We start from the raw sequence: 25,182 nt of genomic DNA on the forward strand, positions 1-25,182 counted from the left end.
GTTAAAAGGGTAAAACCTATTACTATATCTTGTTACTGGCAAAGGAGGTCTCATAATGAGGCTATGCTGTCACGTTACTTTTATCATTCCGAGTACTGTATCATACCGCTCAACAGTGCAGCTCAAAAAAGTATTTTGTTGTCGACTACTCACAAACCACGTTATGATGGGCTTATTCCGTGTTTTAATGGGTGCGTATCTTGTTAGAATGTGCGTGTTCCATGTTGTAATGGTCGCGTTTCTTGTTACAACGGACACATTCTGCATTGTGTAAAAAGTGTTGAAGAACCACGTTATAACGAAAACGCGTTGTTTTAACGGGCGTTTGCATTTAGTTTTCCCGAATGACCAATCCGATTTGAATGGCTCTTCACCTTCAAATCCTATTGGGTACCCTACGCCAGCTCCTGCGCCCCGTATGGTACCAATGAGAGTCGAGAACGCTACTCTAGCTCACAATGCCGTTAGACCTGGTGAAAGTATAATTAATTATTAATTCTGAATAGCATTTGCCTCTGGGTGTCCCTTAAGCAAGTGTAAGTTATTAATTTGTGGACTTCCTCTGCGCAGCTCCAAGGAAGAAACATTGCAGAGGATGGAGCTCCAGATAGCTCTGGAACTTCAGAGTGAGGACAGCAATGAAGATTACAACGTCATCAAAGTCCTAAACAGCTTTGATTTCAGGGGACACCACTGCCTTGTCCTGGAGCTGTTGAAGTATGTACCGCGTGTTCCATCTCCCCCTCCCTCCGCTAATAGCGTGGTTAACTGATTAACTAAACAAACTTTTTTGTTTTCGTGGGAAAGTCCACTGACCTATTAGTTATTTTTTTGTAAGCGACCTGCCCACAAATGATAGCTTAACAAAGTAACTTATCACGTGGAAATGTATAGCAGCCAAATACTATGAATGCATGTCGATTCGAAATGTGGAGGGGAAAACCAGAGGACCTACAGAATAATCCACATGATCACAGGGAGAACATGCAAACTCCAAATGTACATGCGTCAGGTTCGGGATCAAACCCCACGACCTTACCAGGCGGAGTTGTTATCTTCTCCCCATGGATAACCCTCTACCACCTGGCAAAAATGCCAATGAAATCAAGTTGTCAAGTGGGCAAATGAGCCAACTAATTTGGTTCATCGACAAACCAACGACCTGAACCTACACTGAACTATGACTCTGAATATTGGTCGTGAACATGCACGAACAATATTAAGATTGTTGTTAGCAGAATCAGCACAGCATTTAAGGAGATGACACTGACACTGTGTTGGTGTTGTTTCTGCTTTTGTCTTTCTCACAGGGAGAGCCTTTATGATGTGATGAGAGAATCGGGGTTCCGGTTGGACATGGAAATGGTGAAAAGTTATACCAGGGGAATCCTCATGTTCCTGTCCCACATCTCTTCCAGGAACATAGTTCACGCGGACATCAAGCCAGTGAGTGGACACAGCATTCAGTATGATTTTGTTGCAGAGGCGTATTGTTAGTAGGGAATCGTTCCACGGAAAAAACCGGCCACATTAGTCACAAGATCTATGCGTTCGCTGTTTCCATCTAACTGGAAGGAGGCAGGGTCATTGTACCCCTGGTGAAGATAATGCGGTATGAATTAAACTGTAGTGTAGAGTCGTGTCGGTATTGGGGACTCACCATAGACAAAACCGGCAACGTTGATCACAGCGTTGCCCCAGTCCTTCGGAGACAGAAACTGGAGCAAATAAAGACTATTTCCTAAGTGTGCCAAACGTGTATTTTGACCTGACAGCTGCCCGTTGTCGGCTTCCACACTGCGAATGGAAAACTTCCGAAGACAAACGCGCGGTGGATAGTGTCATGGAATACGCGAGCTCTCATGTGTAGCTTTTGGTCCGTAACCCGTTAAAGGGCACTCTTGCAGCTGTGAGCTCAATGCACTCTCCTGTCAGAGGAACCATGATCAGTTGTCAATAGAGCTGCCCTCCTTTACTTCGATGGTCCCTTAGAGTGCTTTGAACATGAGCCTCAAATCAAATCTCTTTTCTAGATGCAATTGAAAGGGGCAACCCCCAGTAATAGCTGTCAACAAACATCAAATGTTGCACTTGACTGACGCTCGTTGACGGCACTACGCCTCGTCTAGTTCCCCTGTTTAGCGTAGGTGGTGGTACGTGATCGTTCCACTGCTGGCTGAATGTTATCGGCATAACCTCTGCATTTGAATTCATTCTGCCCCTTCTCCTGCAGGAAAATGTTCTCATCAAGGACACCGTGACCGGCACTGTGAGGGTCACGGACTTTGGCACGAGCTTTTTTGTGGAAAGTCAACGTGAGTGACCTCTCCTGGGTGTGTGAGCGTCTGCGTGTGGGTGTTTGTCTGATTGTGGATATGTGTGAGTATCTGCATCTCTGTACATGTGACTGTTCATGTGTGTGATGAAGATGCTGTTTAAGAAACAGTGAGTACACAAACACATATATGTGTTGTTCTTGTGATTGGTGTGCAGCTATGAATGTTGGTGGGACTCTGGAATACTCGGCTCCGGAGCTGCACTTGGGCTACAGCTTGACCTGTGGCGTAGACATGTGGGCGCTGGGTTGCACGGTGGCGGAGTTGGCGACGGGCAGACAATTATTTCAGTCCGACAGTGACAAAGATTACCTCCCGCGCTGCATTGAGGTATTTCCCACTGGGCGTCCATCCGCTCGTGATGCCCCTCTCTTTCCTTGGAGTCGTGGGTTTTGGGGGTGGCAGGAGGGGAGGTGGCCACTTAGTGATCTGGCGAATAGCGGCCGTCGTATGTTGTGTATGAGTGTACACGTGTCCATCTTGTACGTGTGAGGGGAGCAGTAGTGTAGCGGTTAGCATGCTGCGCTCATGGCCCACACTAGTGATGATTATCTGAACCGGTCCTGGGCCTCCCTTAGTTAGACTCAGCCTTAAATGAGTACCTAGTGCAGTGTGTAAAATACCTGGGTCAATGTGGCCCACCACCCCCTGTCTCTGTGTGCCATAATGCTTGCCCTCAACAAGCGCTGCTGCTGTTGTTACGCTATACTAACAGCACTTGCCCCTACAGTCAGCCGAGGATACACGGGTGACCTTTGTCTTTGTCTCAACCATGTGCAGATTCTGGGAATGCCTCCACGATACATGGTGAATTCAGCTCCCGACAGAAGGCAGTTTTTTGGTGAGTTAAAGGGTGGTGCGAGTGACGGACCGGATTCAGTTTTAAGAAGAGGCCTGCGGCTGTTGTTATTTTTTTGGTGGGAGGGGGGGGGGGGGAATGGCCTCTTTTTATTTTAAATTCCTTGGGTGAGTGGGTGGGTAAGTCGGTGTGTGGGCAAGTAGGTTGTAGGGTAAGTGGGCGAATTGGTCAGTGGGTAAGCGGGTGGGCGGGTGAGTGGGAGGTGGTTCGGTGATTGGGTAGGTGAGTGAGTGATTGTGTAGGTGGAAGAGTGGGTGGGTGGGTGAGTAGGTTGATGGATGGGTCGGTAAGTGGGTAAGTAGGTGACGTGGTGGTTGGTGACTGCATCTGTCCCGCTGTGCATGGCTCCCGCAGACCGTCAAGGGAAGATGTTGTGCCCAGGCAAGAAAAGGGTACCGGGGAGCTTCCCACTTGAAAGTGTGCTCAAAAGCCACGACCCGGCGTTTGTGGAATTCGTCAGCTTCTGTCTGCGGTAAGACACACCCACCACCCCCTCCCAATGAGGATCCCCCCCCCTCCAATTGATCGGCGATCACTCTCCACCGATCGCCAGGAAAATGTGGAGCTGAGTGGGACTGCCGATGTGCAGTACCACCGGTGTCAAGATCGCCCTCTGTGGAGGATGGGGAGGTCCGTGCAAGATGCTGCTGGCCAATGCGATGCTCGGGGCATTTTTAGTCTACTGGGCATCAGAGGATTGCCACTGTTCCTGCTGCTTCCGCTGCTGCCGTGCATTCCTGACCTTGTAGGAGAAGGGAAGCAACTTCAATGCTCTCACCACGCTTCTCTCACTACGTGTGGCGCGTGTGTCTCCCACGCGTCTCTCAACAGATGGGTTCCGGATTCTCGTATGACGCCAGCGCAGGCGCTGGATCACAGCTGGCTCCGGACCGCGGCCACCAGCACCACCAGCAATGCCACCACCACTGCTACTCCTGGCCGTGTCCAGTGCTTTGGAGCTGCTGAACGACGGTAACCCACATTCTGCTGACCAATTTTCAAGGCAGTCCATAGAGAGGTGTGGGGCCCAGGGCAAGTCACAACTCCCACATGGAGAAAGTGGCCCAAGTATGGGCATCAAACCCAGGTCCCTCTTTGGCTGTGAGTTCCAGCCCTGCCGCCCACAAACTAACACACGGAGAGTTCAAATCTCACCTGTACATTCGGTTATATACGGATGTATTTTTATAATTGCTTTCTGGGTGAGGACAAATAATGAAGTGGCCATATCTTTGCCATGTAGGTAACCCTTCATCCACTGTGACATCGCCAGCTCCCCCCCTCCCCCCCGATGGTGGGGGAGGGGATGGCTGCGATCTCTGCTGTAGCAGTAAGTTGGAACAATGTCGTGCGCATATCTTCACAGAGCGGAGCCGGCGCTGCCCCCATTCTCTTTGCTCGCCTGGGCCTCTGATTGGAGGCTGAAGGTTGTGGAGGAAGAGGAAACCCAGGTGGAGGAGCTGGTGTTGCAGAAGGAAGAGACCCTGGTGGAGGAGCTGGTGGTGCAAGAGGAGGAGACTCTGGTGGAAGAGCTGGTGGTGCAGGAGGAGGAGACCTTGGTTGAGGAGCTGGTTTTGCAGGAGGAGGAGGCCTTGGTGGAGGAGCTGGTGGTGCAGGAGGAGGAGACTCTGGTGGAGGAGCTGGTGGTGCAGGAGACCTTGGTGGAGGAGCTGGTTTTGCAGGAAGAGGAGACCTTGGTGGAGGAGCTGGTTTTGCAGGAGGAGGAGACCTTAGTGGAGGAGCTGGTTTTGCCAGAGGAGGAGACTCTGGTGGAGGAGCTGGTGGTGCAGGAGGAGGACACCCTGGTGGAGGAGATCGTTGTGGAAGAGATGGTGGTGGAGGAGAAGGAGAAAACAAGGAAAGAGGATCAAGTGATGGTGATGCAGGAGAAGAGGAAGCCAGGGGGCCTGGCCCGCATGGGGAGAGTCATCCGCTCACTCCTCCGACGCGTGCTGCTGTGTGGTGGCCGGTCCACCGCACAGTAGAGATGGAGGTGGTCGTTGATCGGTCTGATCCATGACCACTATCACCACACCTACCACACACACCCTGTACCCACCCACCCCGTGACACCCACCACACTCCACACACACCCTGCACCCACCCACCCCGTGACACCCACCATCCACCACACTCCACACACACCCTGCACCCACCCCATGACACCCGCCACACTCCACACACACCCTGCACCTACCCACACTGTGACACCCACCACCCACCACACTCCACACACACCCTGTACCCACCCACCCCGTGACACCCACCATCCACCACACTCCACACACACACCCTGCACCCACCCACCCCGTGACACCCGCCACCCACCACACTCCACACACACACCCTGCACCCACCCACCCCGTGGCACCAACCACCCATCACACACCACTCACACCCTGCACCCATCCACCCCGTGACACCCACCATCCACCACATTCCACACACACCCTGCACCCACCCACCCCGTGACACCCATCACCCACCACACACCCTGCACCCACCCACCCCGTGACACCCACCACACTCCACACACTCTGTACCCACCCACGCCGTGACACCCACCACACACCACACTCCAAACACCCTGCACCCACCCACCCCGTGACACCCACCACACTCCACACACCACACACCCTGCAACCATCCACCCCGTGACACCCACCACACACCACACACCCTGCACCCACCCACCCCCTTGACACCCACCACCCACCACAATCCACTCACACCCTGCACCCACCCACCCTGTGACACCCAACACACTCCACACACCCTGCACTCACCCACCCCATGACACCCACCACTCACCACACACCCTGCAACCACCTACCCCGTGGCACCCATCACCCACCACACACCCTGTACCCACCCACCCCATGACACCCACCACCCACCACACTCCACACACACCCTGCACCCACCCACCCCGTGACACCATCACCCACCACATACCCTGCACGCACCCACCCCGTGACACGCCCCACCCACCACACTCCACACACCCTGCACCAACTCACCCTGTGACACCAACCACACTCCACACACACCCTGCACCCACCCCGTGACACCCACCAGCCACCACACTCCACACACCCCCTGCACCCACCCACTCCGTGACACCCACCACCCACCACACTCCACACACACCCTGCACCCACCTACCCCGTGACAACCACCACACACCACACTCCACACAAAGGGTTAAGGGTTTTGAGGGTTACGTGTTTAAAGGATTAGGGGTGGAGAGATCTAGGGGTTTATAGAATTATGGTTTTAACAGTAAAGGGATATAGAGTGTTAGGGGGTTTGGGATTTTTTGTTGTATTTGGGTTATGGTTTCAAAAGGTGAGGAGTTTAGATGGATAGGGTTTTATGGGTAAATCGGTTTAAAGGGTTAGGGATTTAGAGGATTATAAGTTAAGGGTTTAGAGGTTTACAGGGTGATGGGTTTAGGGGTTTAGAGGGTTAGGTATTTAGAGGGTGTGTGGTTTAGAGGTTTAGGGGTTTAGAGGCTGAGGGTTTTAAGGGTAAAATGTTTTAGAGGTTTAGCGGTTTAGAAGGTGATTAGCTTAGAGGGTTAGGGTTTTAGAGGGGTACAGTTTAGAAGGTTATGGGTTTATAGGGTTATAATTGTAAGGAGTTTGGTGTCCTGAGGTTTAGACGGTTTATGGGTTTCGATTGTTAAAGGGTTAGTGGTTTAGAGGGCTTGGAGTTTATAAGGTTACGTGTTAAGGGTTTAGAGGTTTTTTAGGGGATAAGCGTCTTCGATGTTTTGGGGGTTTCTAGGGTTATGGTGTTTAGGGGTTGAGCGTTTTAGGGGTTGAGGATTTTAAGGGTTAGGGGTTTAGAGGGTTGGTGTTTAGAGGGTTAGGGGTGCAGAGATCTAGGGCTTTTGAGAATTCGGATTTTAACGGTAAAGGGGTTTAGAGTGTTAGGGGGTTTGGGGTTTCAGGGTATTTGGGTTCTGGTTTCAAAGGGTGAGGAGTTTAGAAAGGATTTGATTTAATGGGTAAAGGCGTTTAGAGGGTTTGGGATTTAGAGAATTATAAGTTGAGCCGTTTAGAGGTTTACAGGGTTATGGGTTTAGGGGTTTAGAGGTTTAGGGGGTTAGAGGGTGAAGGTTTTAAGGATAAAGGGGTTTAGAGTGTTATGGGTTTCGAGAAGTAGCTGTTTAATGGGTTTATGGGTTTCGATTGTTATAGGTTAAGTGGTTTAGAGGGTTAGGAGCTTAGAAGTTTCGGGGTGTTTCGGGGATAAGGGGTTTCGTGATTTATAGACTTCGAGGGTTTAGGGGTTGAGAGTGTTAGCGCTTGAGGGGATTCAAGGGTTAGGGGTTTAGAGGGTTAGGGTTTTAAGGTTAAAGGGCTTTATAGTGTTAGGTGTTTAGAGCATTGGGATATTAGTGGTGTAGGAGTTTAGAGGGTGAGGGGTTTAGCAGGTTAGGTGCCGAGAGGTTTACGGTTTTAGGGGTTGCGGAGTTTAGAGGGTTTGGTGTTTAGACAGTTAGAGTTTTGGGGGTTTATGGGTGGGGTTTTCGAGGGAGATGTTTTTAGACAGTTAGGGTTTTAAGGGTAAGGTCGTTTAGAGGATTAGGTGTTTAGAATGTTAGAGTTTAGAAGATTTTGGGGTAAAGAGGGTTGGGGGTTTAGAGAGTTAGGTGTTTAGAGATGTATGGGTTTCGATTGTTAGAGGTTGAATGGTTTAGATGGTTAGGAGTTTAGGAGGTTATAATTGTATGTGTTTAGGGGTTTAGAGGTATGGGGGTTTTGAGGGTTAGGGGTTTATAGGGTAATGGGGTTTAGCGGTTTAGAGGGTTATGGGTTTTGGGATTTGGGAGTTTAGAGGGTTTAACACCAAGACTTTGACAACTAATATTATCCATACTAAAGGTGTTTTGGATTTCTCTCCAACACTTAATGGCACTTTTTTATTGTCATGACAAACTTTACTAATTGGCTGTGTCGGGTGGTGTCTGGTTTAACGACACATTTATATTTACACGATCTAACCCGAAAATATATTTATTATGCGTTTAGAGGGTTAGGGGCTTAGAGTGTTATGTGTTTAGAGGGTTAGCGTTTTAGGGGTATAGGTGTTTTAAGGGTTAGGTGTCTTGAGGGTTAGTTCTTTAGAGGGTATGGGTGTTAAATGTAGATTTGAAGTTTTCGTGACTGCAGGGATCCATACTCTTTGGTTCTTTCGGTAAAGTCACATAGGTAGAAATAAAATAAAACAAATCGCGACGTTTTGATCGCAACACAAGCGATCTTCATCAGGTGGGACAACCACAGCAAGAAATGCTGAAGTCGGCGGGAGAGCTGCCATGGCAAGAGGTTATATAGTTTAGAGAGGGGGGAAGAGGCAAGGGGACAGAGAGAAAAGGGGGGGGGGTGTGGGGTAGGAAGAGGGGGGGGCACGTAAGCGCTAGGGGAAGAGGACGTTAGGCTGGTGGGGGGACATGGGCGGGGCAGCAGTAAAACCGGCAGGTAATGATGGAAACAACAACACAAGTTAAGGCATTACCTGGTTGATAACATCCTTCCAGTGATTGTTTAATTTGTATCCATCTTCTCGGTTGAAGTTTTGTCTATACCCTGGAGTCTACAAACTGAGTTGTAACTTCGGCCGCAGTTACGTTGGAGAAATAAAACGACACGTCTCGGACCGTGTTCGCGAACACAAGGCGGATCTGAAACATAGCAAACCAATACCTCTGCCGTAGTGGCCATTGTTATAAAGCTGTGGGCTCGCATGATATTGTTATTTTCGGAGGCCAAGGACAAAACTTCAATCGAGAAGATGGATACAAATTAAACAATCACTGGAAGGATGTTATCAACCAGGTAATGCCTTAACTTGTGTTGTTGTTTCCATCATTACCTGATGATTACTGCTAGCCCCGCCCACGTCCCCCCACCCCAGCCTCACGTCATCTTCTCCTAGCGCTCACGCGGCCCCCCTTCCTCTCCCTACCCCACACCCTCCCCTCTCTCTCTCCCCCCTTGCCTCCTCCCCCATCTCATACCTGTATAACCTCTTGCCACGGCAGCTCTCCCGCCGACTTCAGCATTTTCTTGCTGTGGTTGTCCCACCTGAAAATATCACTTATGTTGCGATCGAAACGTCGTGATTTGTTTAATTTTATTTAATTTATACCTACGTGACTTTACTGAAAGAACCAAAGAGTATGGATTCCTGCAGTCACGAAAGCTTCAAATAAAGATTAAAATAGTTTAGTTTAATTTGTTTATTTTTGAACAGTTTGTCTTTCCTGTCATTTTTTGTATTTTTTTAGTTATGTTCTGACCTGCCCGATTGGACAGCTGTGAAAACAGATTTTTGTAGCTCATCGATTTCATCCAGTGTAAATAAATATTCAGATTTAAATTTTATTGACCTCTGTGCGAGTCTATGGATTTCTGAGTTTGTGGGCCTCTGTGAGTGTATGGGTCTCTGTCTGAGTCTATGGATCCCTGTGTCAGTATATAGGGTCGCCGTATGAGTCTGAGTGTCTGAAGGAATGTATGGGTCTCTGTTGGAGTCTATGGGTTTCTGGTTCTGGGTCTGAGTGGGAATCTATGGTTCTCTGAGTATGGTTGTTTGTGCGAGTCTTAAGTGCACAAACTGAACTTAAAAAGGGCATTGAGGGGTGCGGAATCCAAGTTGACTATTAAGCTCCCCGCAGTGCAAGCCAGCTCTCTAGTCGTGTCATCATACAGCCCCTGTAATTCTTTATAATAATAATTAGACTTACTCCAGGAAAGCCACGCTGAGTCATAGTAAGGTCCTGAATTTGGTTTTTATTGTAAGATCTTTTCAATCAATGAATAACGAATGCTTACACAAGTGGGGGGAAACCGGAGCACCCGGAGAAAACAAACGTATGTGAAGGGGCAGCAGGCAGCATTTTAAACCGTACAGGTGACGATGGCGATGATCCCACTTGCTATAATGCCTTCTCCTGGCCAGTCAGATGCTTTCTCCTGGCCAGCCAGGAGAAGGCACCTCAATGTCCACGGGAAGGGGGTTTCACAATATTTACTGTGTGATCCACCAACCCTTGCTGCCTTCTACAGTGCTGGATCGCAGGCTTGCGTCACCACCTTCTGGCGAGTATTTGTAGTTATTATTTAAAACTATATAGCACTCACAAGAACGACTCAAGAGGCGCGAGGAGCCACAGACATGCAGGAAGGAAGCCACGTGGTGAGCCAGCACCAACGATTGTCCAGGCTCTACGGTACTCTATGTATGGAGGCATTATTGGCTAATTAATAACGAGTGTTTGTACAAGTGGGGGAAATCGGAGCACCCAGAGAAAAGCCACGTGTGTGAAGGGGCAGCATTTTAAACCGTACAGGTGACGATGGCGATGAGTCCACTTGCTGTACTGCCTTCTCCTGGCGAGGCAGGTTATGCACCTCGACTTCCACGGGAAGAGGATTTCACAACATCATTGTGCGGTGATTTACGAACCCTCGCTGCCTTCCCCAGTGCTGGATTTGAGACGTGCACCACTAACATCAGGCGAATGATAACAACAACAATAACTATACTTATTACTTGGTAGCAACAGGCGAAAGAAAACAACAGGCAAATTATAACAGGCCAATTAAAACAGGCGAATGATAACAGGCAAATGAAAACAGGCGAATGATAACAGGCGAATGATAACAACAGGCGTATGTTTAGAACAGGCGAGTAATAACAACAACAATTATTATTTACACTTAGAACTTGATAACAACAATATTTATACTTATAACGTGATCAAGCAGGCCTCAGAGGTGCGAGGAACCACAGACAATCAGGAAGGAAGCCACTTGGTAAGCTGGCACCAACGATTGCCCAAGCTCTGTGACCCTATTGATACGTTTTTATCGACCAGATAGGGAGCGTTACGTGTGGGGGGGAAACCGCCCCCTTCGGTGCCTCCATGGTCCAATAGCTGGTCTTCTTGGCGCCACGGTCCCGAGCCCCCTAAAAGTTCCTCATGGAGCAAATCAACGGGTGGGCCATTGCCTTGTCAGGGCTCATTCATTGCTCCGGATCCCACCTGAAAATGCCAGGCGCAGATCCCCACATCATTAAAGCCACGGGTGCATTTATCCCAGATATAAACAATTGCAAACTATTTGACTATTTTTTTTTACTTTAACCAGGCAAGGCCCACTGAGCTATACAGCTCTCTTTCAGAAGCGGCCACACAATTACAGCTCAACAAATTGGCTTATTACGTGGACATTAGTAGCCAAATACTCTAAACATGTGCTAATAAATGTGGAGGGAAAACCCGGAGGATCCGGAGAAAAATACACGCGACCACGGGGAGATAGCATACAAACTCCAAATACAAAGGTGTCAGGGTAAGGATTTAATACACGACCTCCTGTATACCCTACAAAATAGTTAACATCTCGCCACCGTGGCGCCCAATTCTGATCACATGACATAGCAAAACGAACGTCGCGGTGCATAGCAATAATTCAATTGGGCAATTACTGAGCGTTCATAAACGTGAGGGGATACAGGAGTACCCAGAGAAAACCCACTCGTGCAAGGGGGCAACCCTCTATCCCATGCAGACAGAGATGGTGCTTATCCCACTTGCTGTACTGCCTTCTCCTGGCCAGCCAGGATATGCCACCTCAACACCCACTACACCATGAACTTTGTGAACCGAGTTTAAATTTCTGGCCACGGCGAACATCAGTGGCTATCTCCCTCTTCCTCTCTCGTCCCTGCTATTATCTCCCTCTTCTTCCCGCGTCCCTCCCACTATCTACCTCTCCAATCCGTCCCACCATCTCCCTCTTCCTCCCTCGTCCCTCCCACCATCTCCCACTTCCTCCCCAGTACCTTCCACTATCTCCCTCTTCCTCCCACTTGGCTCTACTAGTAATCTCCCTCTTCTCCCGTCCCTCGCACTATCTCCCTTTTCTTCCCCCATCCTTCCCACTATCTCCCTCTGCATCTCCAATCCCTCGCACTCTCTCCCTCTTCCTTCCTCTTCCTTCCCACTATCACCTTCTTACTCTAACCGATCTGCCTAATCCTCCCAAATAACTCCCAGTATCTCCCTCTACTTCCCCAGTCGCTCCAACTATCTCCCTCTTCATTCCCCTTTCCTGCCACTATCTCCCTCTTCCGCCCCCTTCCCTCCCACCATCTCCCTCTTCCTCTCCCGTCCCCCCCGCTATCTCCTTCTTTCTCTCACATCCCTCCCACCTCCTTACTCCCCCGTCCCTCCCACTATCTTCTCATCCTCCCCCATCCATCCCACGATCTTCCTCATCCTCTCCCGTACCTTCCGCACCTTCCTTATTTAACACCATCAGGTTCACAGACTCGCCCTCGCTTCTCCCAGTCAAATAGCCTAGCTTAGACACAACCCCCACCATGTTACACTGACGGCATCGACCGAGACAGCCAACAACTATCCGGCCGCCCAATTATCTAGTGAAGACGGCAGCGACCAAGTCGGCAAAGACGACAGTGCCGACGAGACGACTCCACTTCCCAGAACGTGCAACCACGAGCTCTCGCTCTCCGCTGCTTTTATCCGACTCGGCCGCGCCTCCCTTCTCCAACCCACGAGCGGGTTCCAGTGTCTTCCAGGGAGGGTCTCTGTGATCCTTGCCCCAGTGCCTCCGCCCTGCTGACAAACCCGCATGAGGCTCACTGGCGTGTGTACTCCCCGTCCACCGCAGTTGCCGCTGCTGGACAACTATTACTCTACAGTTGTACTGCCCCTCTGTACCGTGCCCCCGAGCCATCAACACGGACTCACAGCATCAACATAGACGCACATGATCAACACAGACTCACAGCATCAACAGACTCACACGATCAACAGACTCACAGCATCAATACGGACTCACACCATCAACACGGAAACAGGGTCAGTGAGCAAGATGGCGGATGAGTGCATACATGATGTGAGTGGTGGTGAGTTCAAGTTAAGCACCCAGTTTTAAATCTCATTTACTCCCACCATCACCACCACCACCACCCTACATACAACAGTCGGAAGTAAATGCCTACACACCCTACATACAATCGTCAGTAGTAGTGGGGAGAAGAGGGCATCAGTGGGGGCGAGGCATGAAGCGTTGAGAAGCCCTCAGATACTCCATAAAACCCCGAGTTTCATGGAGTATAATTTTCAGCATTACAGTTCCATTTTTTTTACGTTAACAAATGTCTCGCCATATATTACACCGTATAGGTAACTAGATTGGGCGAGGGATGGTCTTTTTTGTTGAACAATCAATAAAGCTACGGTGTTGTACTGTGCCCGTATCCGTGTACGGTACTGTGCACTAAAGGAAGAAAAATGGAGCGGCTGAACCTCACTGCCTCCTTACCGGAGGCTGTAAACATCAAGTGACCTGAAAACTGCGATGGGACGTGAAAGACAACATGGAGAGACAAGAGGGCGCCACGTGTGTTCTTCCATGGCAGCAGCAGCATCATCGCAGGCAATGAGGTTCAAATGGGCACAGGAACTTTGAGGTGGACCCACGAGTGGTCGAGCCACAGGGGCGCGCAATCGGCGACCTCTATACGCTTGGCGCAATCCGCACCGTCATTTCACGGAGCCCTTGTCCACTCGACGAGTGCGACGACGCCGTCCCACCGTCATTCGGCGCCTCGTGGTGACATCACAACAGCAAAGCGACAGGTGTTGTTTATTCATTTCTTGAGGCAATTCGAGGGCCCGGTTACATCGCGTTGTGATACACGCACACACCGTCAACATATACTACACCGGTTATAAAAAAAAAAAGCAGGGGATAGAAAGGTGGGGGAGCGGACCCGACCACAGGTATTGTTTAAAAGACGTCAAGCGGACCGGGGGTTTTAAATGCAAGTCCATGCGGACACCAACATCCGAACGATTGTACCAATAAATCCTGAACCTTCTGGAAGATTTCAGCTCCCGCTGGTTTGGATCAGGGTGATGTTGGGGCAAATTCCATTAATTGGGAAAGGTGGCAATCTTGTGGGAATGTCCTCGCCAGAGAAGAAACTTGTCGCTTCCATGTTTTATTTTCATCCGACGTCCCATTAGCGAGATCCAGAGCGTGACGGACTCATATGGAGTCGGCCTCCTGTAATTTTTCTGGTCTCATTCTCACCACAGGTGAAGGCAGAGCCACACATCAACGTGCCAATGGGGCCACGGTTGAAGTGGTGGGGCCACGGTTGAAGTGGCGGTGGCCACGGGTCATGTGGCCTCTATGTATTTTCCATGTTGAAGGCCGATTGCCCCAAACATTGCCCGTCATATGCAGTGTCACTGAATAACGTGTGAAACATACTGTAGCATATACAAAATTGTATTTTCTTCATACATTAAATACAAAAAACACAATAAACATGAAATGCGTATAGGACATTTATAACTCTCTCAATGACCAAACTTGTATTTTATGAACACACTTATACGAGCAAAATATGACAAAAGTGTTCCAGATTTCAGTTTCAATTGAGACTGAAATCCGGAATCATTACCCCCTACTGACAGACTAATAATACCCGCTCGCAGGCCAAGTGCTGATTCACCTTGGGGCCTCGCCTGGTATAGAGGTCGTGGGTTAAATCCCGACGCCTGTATATCTGGAGTTTGCATGTTCTCCCCGTGACCGTGTGGATTTTTCTCTGGGTCCTTCGGTTTTTCCCTCCACATTTAGAAACATGCGTTTAAAAGTATTTGGCTGCTATATATTTCTGCGTGACAAGCCACTTTATAGCGCTTTCATTTGTGGCCCGGTCGTTCCTGAAAGAGAGCTATACAGCTGAGTGGGCCTTACCTGGTAAAATAAAAAGAGATTAGTTTTGTTAGTTTATTTTGTGCCACAGGGGGACAGCTACAGGGGGGGGGGGTGCCCATTAAAATGGTCGAGATGAGATGCAACTTAAGGCGCTTGTGACTTCCCAAAAATATTATTTATGGCAGGTTTTCACATCTAAACATCCCGGGTGGCATTGAAGCCAAGAGCTCCCACCCTAGGTGAGTAGCTACGAGAGCGGTGCTGTGCACGGCGACACGCCACTTTCTCCATCTGCCTGACTTGGTATTTTCTTTTTTGTTACTTAAATAAATGTTAATGTTTCGTTTTGTGTACGCGTGTATGTACACCGTTTGGGGAGCGGTGGTGCAGCAGTTAGCGCACTACGAACTCAGCCATCTGAGTACGTGGTGTGGTGTGTATAACATCGCAAAACTGGGGAGGACAAAGGCAGCCAGACGTGGGGCTGGCCACACAACCACTTCTGTGCCATGCCGGCCATCATAGGTGCTACCCGTTAACAGCACTTGCTCCAGCAATCTGTTAACGGCGATACGGAGTACCTTTGTCTTTTTGTGCAATTGTGTGCTTCTGTGTGCGACGCATGCGACGATGTGCATGTTTGTGTTTGATAAATGTACATTCGCAATGTGTGTGTGACGCGTATAATGCGCGTGTGTGACGAGGGTTGGAACAGCGATTCACGCACTGCCCTATCCACGCGGCGACCTCTCCTCAACGTCTCGAGCCTCGGCGGAGAGCGCCGCGAGGTTCGACTCCAACTCCGGCTTTCCAGGGACAAACCCTCCCCCCAATGCCCCTCCCCCAAGGCCCATGGGGGGGGGGAAGTCACCCCCCTCCCTCACTCCACGCTCAGGAACTTCCTCTTCTTCGCCGTGTTCATGTACGGTCGCCAAGGCCACTCCACCTCGGCGGTGGCCGCGTTGTCCAGCGTGCCCAGTTTAATCTCGTAGACTGCGCGACACACAAAAGCAAAGATTCCCCCATGCAGCCTTTAACAGACGGCGTGGGAAAAGCGCTGTTCGTGTGTTAGCATGTAGGAAAGCCAGCACGGCACACCAAGGGGTGGGTGTGGGTGGCCAGCATTACGTCCGATCATCTTTGAATTTACACATCGCATCCGGGGTGGGGGAATGCGAGTCGGGTCACGGTACAGCGAATGCGACCAGAGCAGCGACCCCACCGACTCAAGTTCCGATCCGCTCTACAAGTCACCCGCGGGCCACCTAGCCCGAGGCTAGACTCTTACATTCAGCCCATCATCCTCTCAGGGGTCGATAAAATTTACAACCACTTCGTAGGGAAGTCCACAAGGAATGTGGAATTTCCACCGCCTCTGCAGGGGTGTAAAGTGGAGACGAGTAACAATGTGTCAGGCAGACTTACGCTCCATCTCGAATCACGGTCCCACCTCCTTCAACTCGATGTCCTTGCCGTCGCGCTTGTAGACGTTGTGCCTGTTAGGAGGGGGGGGGGGGCAGAGACGTCACGGGAGGGGTCGCGGCAAGTTACACGGACGGCGCTGGACTCTCATTACGCGTCCTCGCAGACGTTTGCCAGTTAGAGGCCAGCGGCCACCCTTTTTAAAACTGCGGATGCATTAACAAATGAACAACATTACGCGCCTTCAGCTTCAGAGATGGCGTTAAATAAAAACTCTGTGCTGTTGCTCGAAAACTAAAGTAAAACGAAACTATTTTTATTTTACCACTGAGCTATGTAGCTCTTTTTCACATAAAAATGTATAGCAGCAAAATACTCGAAATTCAAGTTTCTAAATGTGTAGGGAAAAACCCGGAGGACCCGGAGAAAAATCAAAGTGACCAGGAGGAGAACATGCAAACTCCGAATATACAGGCGGACACACAGCACCTGGCCCAAAAGTCTGCTCACTCTTTCCCATTCCGAGACATCTGCAAGTTGCCGGGTGGTAGGTGTCACGTCCACCGCTGAATCTCGGTACGCGCGAGCGGCTCGGTGTTAATTTTATTTATAGAGGCGTAGCGCTGCTGTTTTTAAAAGGCGTTGCCCTCACCGCAGAAAACCGTAGTGACACGACCGGCACTCTATGGAACAAAACTGTGCCGCACGCCCTCCCGCATGGTCTTATGGGAGCCTCGGTATGTCTTCAGGTCAGAAGACATACTTGAGTTTTTCTTACGGTTCCGTTTCGACGACGTATATGTACATCATGGAAATGAGAAAGGGTTATAGCCTATACGAGGGATCTTTGTGCTTTGGGGATGGGGGAGGAAGATGTGGGTGAGACTGGCACGGTGCCCGCACGCACCCTCTTTCCGAGTCGCGACGTGAAGTTGTGCATCACGAGGTGTTGGAATGCCTCGGACATCATGTCCACGTCCGGATGTCGTGCCGCATCACCACGCTCGAGAGTGTCAAGTACACCGTGGCATCGTACCACGTGTCACATGAACAGCACGCCGGAAAGTTAGACACACCACAGGTGTCACACAGACTGTACTGGAGAGTTAAACACACTGCCCTTCCATCAGCGGCATCATACCACATCACACCACATACACAGTTAAGACACCACAATTCCCCGTCTGCAGCATCATACTACACACCGCACATCGTACGCACAGCTAAATACACCTCCATCCCCCGTCTGTTGCACCGCATCACACACGTCACACCATGCATCACACCGGGGAGCGGGAGCGGAGTGGCTATCTCATTACACTACAAATCCGGTGACCTGACTTCGACTTCCGGTGTGTCCAAGCATCGACAGTGGGGAGACAAAAGGGGAAGATGCAGTAATGACCACACCACCCACCCCGCCGTGTGCCCTGCCGGCCTTCGTAGGTCGCTCGACAAACAGCACTTGCCCTGACAGCCTGTTAAAGGCTACACGGGGGAGCTTTGTCGACTGTGGTGCGTGCGCGTGCCTGGCATACCGCGGTGCTCATGCAGGACGATGAAGTCGTTGACGGCATTGGCGCAGCACGCCCACACCAGCGCCTGCAGCTTGTGGCCTCCGTGGTTCATCGGCTGAGCGTTCGGCAGGATCAGCTTCTTCTCCTGCGGTGGTGGTGGGATGGTGGTGGTGGTGTGGTAACATGACAGCAAGCGGTCACACGCCGAGTCCGCTCTTCCCACCGGCGTCCGTCCCGGCCACGCTGCGTTCGCCCCCCCACCTCCCCGCCCTCCCACTGTATCCGACTCGGGTTGTGTTGTTTGTTTTTTCCATTGCGGAAGCTGAGCCGAGCCGTACCGGTATACGGGGTCGCCAAACCCCGTGTTGGCACAACTGGGATGCACCATTGGAAAAACTTTACTATTTATATTTTACCAGGTAAGGCCCACTGAGCTATGCAGCTCTTTTCCAGAAGCGACCTGGCCACAAATCATAGTTCAACTAAGTGGCTTATCGTCATGTGGAAATTTATAGCAGCCAAATACTCTTAAACGGACGTCGATTCTAAATGCGGAGGGAAAAACCGGAGGACCTGGAGAGAAATCCACGCGACTCCTCGGAAAGAGGCACGCAACTCCAAATATACAGCAGGCATCAGGGTCAGGATTGAACCTGCGACCTCCTGTATACCAGGTGTGGGAGTTAACATCTCGCCACAGTGGCGCCCCCAATGGTACATCTTTCCGTGACCACCGACCGTGCGTAGTGCTACAGTAGATACATTTTCGATGAATGGAAGGGATCGGTCATCGGGAAAAGGTGGACTGAATCGCGAGGAATGAAGTTGACAAAAGCTGCATGCACCAAACCAAAGTGTCCAACGCTCCACCACTTACGACCACCCCCCCCCCCACACAGCCTCCACCTTTCATCAACAACCAGATTTCTTCTGGTTAACTCAACGGATGCGAGTTATCTCACACTGCACAAGCCCGATGATTGGTCGACACGGCTCGTGTGAGGTGCAAGGAACTGATTCTAAAGCCGATAGAGAACATGTGTGTGTGTGCGGTAATTTAGCAGTTAGCATGCTGCTCCACAAACCTAGTGACCCGAGGTTGATTTCCGTTCATGGCCAACACCAGTGGCGATTATCTGAACTGGTCCTGGGCCTCCCCTAGATCAATTCAGCCTCAAATGAGTACCTAGTGCGGTGTGTAAACATTACCAGAGAGATAAAGGTGGCCAGTTGTGGTGCTAGCCACCAACACCCTCGCAAACAGCACCTGTCCCAAAAGCCTGTTAAGGCTATATGGGGGACCTCTGTCTTTGCGCGCTTGTACACATGCAATACACGAGGACCCACATTCCTCGTGTGACCCCAAACCCTGTAGCCCCTGTGACCCCGTGCCCGCACCTTGATGAACTGCTTGAGGAGGGAGCTGGGGTCGCGTGAGGTCGTCGCCATGATGTGTGGGTCCTTCACGCCGGCTCAGCGGTACTCGTCATCCATGTGGCTGCTCACTCCTACTGACACGGGGGGGGGGGGTGGATAGAAAGAGGTGGTAGATGGGGCAGGGGGGACGGAGAGGGTAGGTTATCATTTGCCATACTTCCCCGTGCAGGTGAGTGAAGGTGTGTGTGTGGGTGGATGGAAGGAGCGACCAGGAATGGTTTAGAATATCACTCTGCAGTGATCGCGTTGATTTTGTGTAGCGAGCTGAGCACTAATGAGACCTGGATGAGTCCCAATTGCAAGAGTGGGTGGGTGATATGGCAGGTGAGTGGGTAAATTGAGTAAAATGATGAGTGAGTGAATGAGTGGGTCAGTGCATGTTAAACCTCTTTGTTACAGCACGTAACCAACCGTGGTAATCGGAAGTGTGACAAACTAACCACAAAAAGAAGTTCTCAAGAAATGAGTTTGTCAATCTAGACGATGATTTAAAAGTGCAAAGCTCCAGTGGCTTCCTAATATTGTAAGGAAGACCGCTGCAGAAGGAAGACTGCTCCAGAAGCACACGTTATGTGGTGACCACGGCCTTCATTCGACATTCCACCAAAATTTACGCCAGCCACCACACACACACACGGCCGCGTTCACGCCATGGGATTTTTCAAAGTCCACTTGGGAAGCAATCGCCGTGCAGTATTTACGGTCAACGCAACTGCTGCATTAAACCCATTAAACCGGTGGGGGGGGGGGGGGTTGAGGGCCCGCCGTTCTCGAACCGCGAACCTCCGCGGCAAAACACGGTGCCACCGCTTGGCAGGAAGGACCGACGGCGAGCCGGGGATGCGCGCCGACTCGGCGTGTCTAGCGGGCGGAGACGCGCGACGCTTATCCCCCTGCCTCAAGAGTCTCGCGGGAAGGAAGAGAGAGAGAGATGCGAGGAGACGTGATGGTGAGGGATGTGAGATCACCCTCCCCTCCCTGGTCGAATTCCACGGCCTTCTGGAGTTCAAGCGCCTCCCACCGCAGGTCCGTAGGCAGCACCAGGTTTTCTTCGGTGACGACGTCAGGGGGACAGGGGGCAGTGGGTAGGGGGCGGGCAGGGGAGAATTAACAAGGAAGAAAAATCATGCGCACGCATGGATTCATTTGGAAACGCTTTCCACGCGCGGTTGTCTTCTCGCCTGTATTGTCAGACCGTTTTGTCCCATCTTAGTCCGTCTTGCGTGTCTCATTGTCTCTAGATCCGTCTCTAGTCTGTCTTGCGTGTCTCAATGTCTCTAGTCTGTCTCGCTGTCTCTCGTTCGTCTTGTCGTCGCGAGCCCATCTCTAGATCCGTCTCGCCGCCCGTTACCATCGAGCGCCCTCTTGAGCCGCGCCTTCTCCTCTACGAGGATCTTCTTGGCCTCCTGCGCCTTGCGGTAGAGGTACTCGCCGTGCAGTTGCGCCTCCTCAGCTGCACCACCAAACAAAGATCCCCCATGTAGCCTTCGACAGGACTGTCGGGTACAAGTGCTGTTAACGAGCAGCACCTTTGATACACGAAGGGGGGTAGGTGGCCAGCACCACATCCGGCCGCCTTAATCTCCCCAGTGGCGATGTTTACACAACGCACCAGGTACTCATTTGAGGCTGAGTTGACCAAGGGGAGGCCCAGGAACGGAATCGTCACCAGTGTTGGCCATGAGCGGGAATTGAACTCGGGTCGCTGGGTTCGTAGTGCAGCGTAGTGCTAATCGCGAGACGACCATAAACAACAACCGCCATTCGCCACGAAGTGGTGGAGATGTCACCACGGCGCTCGTGCCAGGCTATGTGCAGGTTAAGGCCACATGAAGCGTCGAACGCCCGCTGGCAGCAGGAGGTCACAGACAGACAGACCCAGGTTGCCATTGGTTGCTTGACTGAGATGACTGGCCGATGCACCACCTGTGCCCCCGACTGTGCTACACCACCGCTCCCACCTACACAAACTCTCTTGGGCTATACTCTTTGGTTCTTTCGGTAAAGTCATATAGGCATAAAATATACAATAAATTAAATCACGACGTTTCGGGCGCAACACAAGCGTTCATCATCAGGTGGGACAAACCACAGCAAGAAACAATTGCCGACGTGGGCAAAAGAGCTGCTGTAAACAAGAGACTATATAGGTAAGAGAAGGGGGGAAGATCAGGGAGGAGAGATAGAGAGGGGGGGGGGGGGGTATGAGGAGGGGAGTGCTGAAGAGAGCGGGGCTGGGAGTGGGAAGCTTAAGAAATTAGAGATGCGGAAAGTTAAGGCAACACCATAAAGCAGTTAAGGTTTTACCTGGTTAATAACATTCTTCCAATGATTACTCAATTTGTATCCATCTTCTCGGTTGAAGTTATGTCTGTGTTTATATATCTGGATGGCTTCATGAACAAACCTTTGATAGTAGCCCGAAGGTTTGCAGAGCGGCACCACGATACTCCTAGCGACGTCGTTGATTAATGTCTGTAATTAATATCGATGGTGAATCTCTGTAATTAATATCGATGATTCGATTCCACGAGAACAGATTCCACAAGAATCGATTCCACAACTATTTTAGTAAAGCGAAGTACGCGATTCGATTCAAACGTGTTCGTTCCGGTCTCATCAGAATCGGTATTGATTCTGTGCTGGAGGAATCCAATGAGCTATAAAGCTCTTTGATCACAGATGTGCCAGTAGGGGGCACGGGGTCATAACGTCACAACAAACAATACAAAAACGATAGGAGTGCAAAGGGAATGGTAGCAAACCACTAAAAATAGGTTAAATAAACCATATAAGTTCATACTCTTTGGTTCTTTCGGTACGAAGTCTCGCTCTCTGTTCCACCCACTACAACTGGCGTCAGAAGTAGCCAAATAGTAAGATGAATCGCTATAATGGAGACGCGAAGAAAAACTCGTACCAGGGCTCCAGTGGAAGAGGAGGACGACTCAACACCACCGGGGTTGGCAGCCCCGGAAGGGGGAGGAGAAGCGACGACGGCCGAGCTGCTCATTGCCCGGCCGCCCGCGCGGCTCACCACCGTCGGAGAGGGCGCTTCAGGTGGCTCACTCCCGCCTCGCCCAACTCCTGCACGCGGCGGCATCCATCCTCGACGAAATACATCGCGGGTTATAACCACAACAAATATAATCACAATCACTGCGACCATAATCGCCATAACCACAAATATAACCATAACCACGAGCTACATAACCACAAGTATAAACACTACTGCCACAAATATAACCATAACCACCACAACCATAACAACCAACATAACCACCACAACAACCACAATGATGCTGATACACTCTCACACCATGTGGGTCCCCTTGTCTCCTTGTGTCTCCCTGTGGGTGAGTGGATGGGTTGGCGAGAGAGTCGATGGGTTGGCAAGAGAGTCGGTGGGTTGGTGAGAGAGTGGGTGGGTGGCAGAGTGAGTGACCGGTGGCAGAGTGAGTGACCGGTGGCAGTGGGCGACCGGTGACGAAGTGGGTGCGAGAGTGGGTTGCTGAGTGGGTGGCCGAGTGGGTGGCTGAGTGAATTGGTGAGTGGATGAGTGCCAGAGTGGGTGGGTGAATGGCTGAGTGGGTGGGTGAGAATCAGTATGTTTTTGCTGGAGGAATCCGATGAGCTATGAAGCTCTTTTTCATAGATGCCCAGAGAGTGGCTGAGTAGGTGGCTGAGTGAGTGTCGGTGGGTGTGTGAGTGGGAATGAAATCTAACCTGCACCTCTGCATTGCAAGTCCAGCGAGCTAACGCCCTGCGTGTGGTGGGGTAAAGTGTGGGCATGGCCACTTTGCTCCAACACGTCCGGACCAGCGTGGAAGAGTAGACCAAATACCTCTATATAGCGGCCTCTAGTGGATGCCTTTTCCAACAGCAGGCGATTCGCCTCCACAACAAACCCGTCCCTCCAGGGATAAAAACACACGGCAGTCTGGGAGTGCCTCTCATCAGCTATGGCTCAACACGAGGGCCACTCTGGGGCCGGTTTCCACCGTCAGCGCCTCATCAGCAGCAGCAGCAGGGCCGGGCTCTGCTTGAAGCAGCGCCGTGAACTCAGCAGGCGTCTAGGACGTGACGGCTGTGGGCCAGGCGCCTCCTCCTCTGTCTCCCCCCACCACCGCCGCCACTGCTGATGTGTGCACACCGCGCGAGGTTCTCACCTTCAGGCTGAGTCGACGTAGAGGAGGCCCAGCGAGCCGCCGCTTCAGAAGATTTCGCGACCCAGTGACGGTGGCCGTGAGCGGGAAACCAAATCAGCCGCTCGCCACCCACAATTCACAACGCGCGCCGCCTCCAATCGCCCCCTGCCTGACCGGAAGTAGCAGCGGGGGAGGGGGGTGGGCAATGGGGGCGTGAGGGGGGGGTTGAGGGGGAGCATGGGCGGGGGTTGCCAGGGGGGGCAAGGGGGGTCGCGAGAGGGGGGGGATGCTTGGGGGGGGGGGTTTGCCAGGGGGGAGGGGCAGGGGGGGAAAGGGGGAGCATGGGGGAGGAGCTTAGGTGAGGGGGAGGAGCTAATGGCTTTTACACCACGCCGCGTCTCGCGCCACGTGCTTCCCCTGGCAGTTTGGCCGTTAGGCGTGGAACCGAGCTGTGGGTGAGTGGTGGCGGTGGTGGTGTGAGTCTCTCTAAGTGAGTCTGTGTGTGAGTCTCTCTGTGTGAGTCTGTGTACGTGTGTGTGGGTCTGTGTGAGTCTGTGTGTAGCAGTGACCCGGTCTCAAATGAGTAGCTGGTGCGATGCATAAACATCGCCATTGGGGAGACAAAGGCGGTCGGGCGTGGTGCTAACCACCCACCCCTTCGTGTACCGTGCCGGCCTTCATACGTACTGCTGGCTAACAGGAACTTACCCCTACTGCCTGTTAAGGCTCTATGAGGATCGTTGTCTTTGGTGTCCTGTATTAGCAGGAGGAGGAGTGGTGGTGTTAATGTTGGTGGTATTAGTGGTGGTGGTGTTAGTGATGGTGGTATTAGTGGTGGTGTTTGTGGTGTTAATAATGGTGGTGTTGGTGTTAGTGATGGTGGTGTTAGTGGTGGTGGTTGTTCGAGGTATTGTTGCTGGTGTTAGTGATGGTGGTGTTGGTGGTATTAGTGGTGGTCGTGTTAGTGATGGTGGTATTATTGGTGGTATTATTGGTGGTAGTGTTAGTGGTGGTGGTGTTACTGGTGGTGGTGTTGGTGGAGTTGATGTTGGTGGTGGTGTTTTTAGGGTTCGTAGTGTTAGTGGTGGTGTTAGGAGTGGTGTTAGTGCTGGTGTTAGTTGTGGTGTTAGTTGAGGGGAGTGGTAGTGTAGCGGTTAACGTGCTGCGCTACAAACCTGGCGACCCGGGTTCGATTTTTGCTCACGGCCAACACCAGTAACGATTATCTGAACCGGTCCTGGGCCTCCCCTAGGTAGACTCAGCCTCAAATGAATACCTGGTACGATGCGTAAACATCGCCGCTAGGGAGACAAAGGCGGCCAGGCGTGGTGTTAGCCACCCACCCCCTCGTGTGCCATGCCGACCTTTATAGGTGCTCGCTAGCAGAAATTGCCCCTACAGTATATTCAGGCTATACGGGGGATCTGTCTTTGTTAGTGGTGGTGGTGTTAGTAGTGGTGTTAGTGGTGGTGCTAGTGGTGGTGTTTGTCGCGGTGTTGCTGGTGTCCGAACAAAGGAGCGATGCTCACAACAACGACCTTTGACCTGGGCGGCTGAAATGTAGCACGTTGGTACAGTCATCTCAGTCAGTCAACTCTTGGCACCTGGGTCTGACCTGTGACCTGTCAGTGAGCCTTCAGCATTTCACGTGGTCTCAAAGTGCACCTGGCCTGGCATTTGCCG

General features: G+C 51.4%; 2 long non-coding RNA genes across 3 annotated transcripts; both read right to left on the reverse strand.

Annotated features, from left to right (window-relative positions):
* Window positions 1–13,872: 13,872 nt before the first annotated feature.
* On the reverse strand, window positions 13,873–17,176 carry LOC142905926 (uncharacterized). The gene is made up of 2 exons (XR_012929948.1): window positions 16,401–17,176; window positions 13,873–15,968 (listed from the first exon to the last, which is right to left on the reverse strand). It is a non-coding gene; the product is annotated as an uncharacterized LOC142905926 (long non-coding RNA).
* A 132-nt stretch (window positions 17,177–17,308) lies between these two features.
* On the reverse strand, window positions 17,309–21,388 carry LOC142905800 (uncharacterized). Of its 2 annotated transcripts, XR_012929809.1 has the most exons (5): window positions 20,703–21,388; window positions 20,320–20,400; window positions 19,313–19,422; window positions 17,936–18,059; window positions 17,309–17,400 (listed from the first exon to the last, which is right to left on the reverse strand). It is a non-coding gene; the product is annotated as an uncharacterized LOC142905800 (long non-coding RNA). The 2 variants fall into 2 exon arrangements; XR_012929808.1 differs by having other exon boundaries at window positions 19,313–20,400.
* Between the last annotated feature and the right edge of the window lie 3,794 nt (window positions 21,389–25,182).

This window comes from Petromyzon marinus, chromosome 59, assembly GCF_048934315.1.
Source record: "Petromyzon marinus isolate PM22_M1 ecotype Great Lakes invasive population chromosome 59, UKy_Petmar_22M1.pri1.0, whole genome shotgun sequence".
In the NCBI taxonomy this organism is placed as follows: domain Eukaryota; kingdom Metazoa; phylum Chordata; class Hyperoartia; order Petromyzontiformes; family Petromyzontidae; genus Petromyzon; species Petromyzon marinus.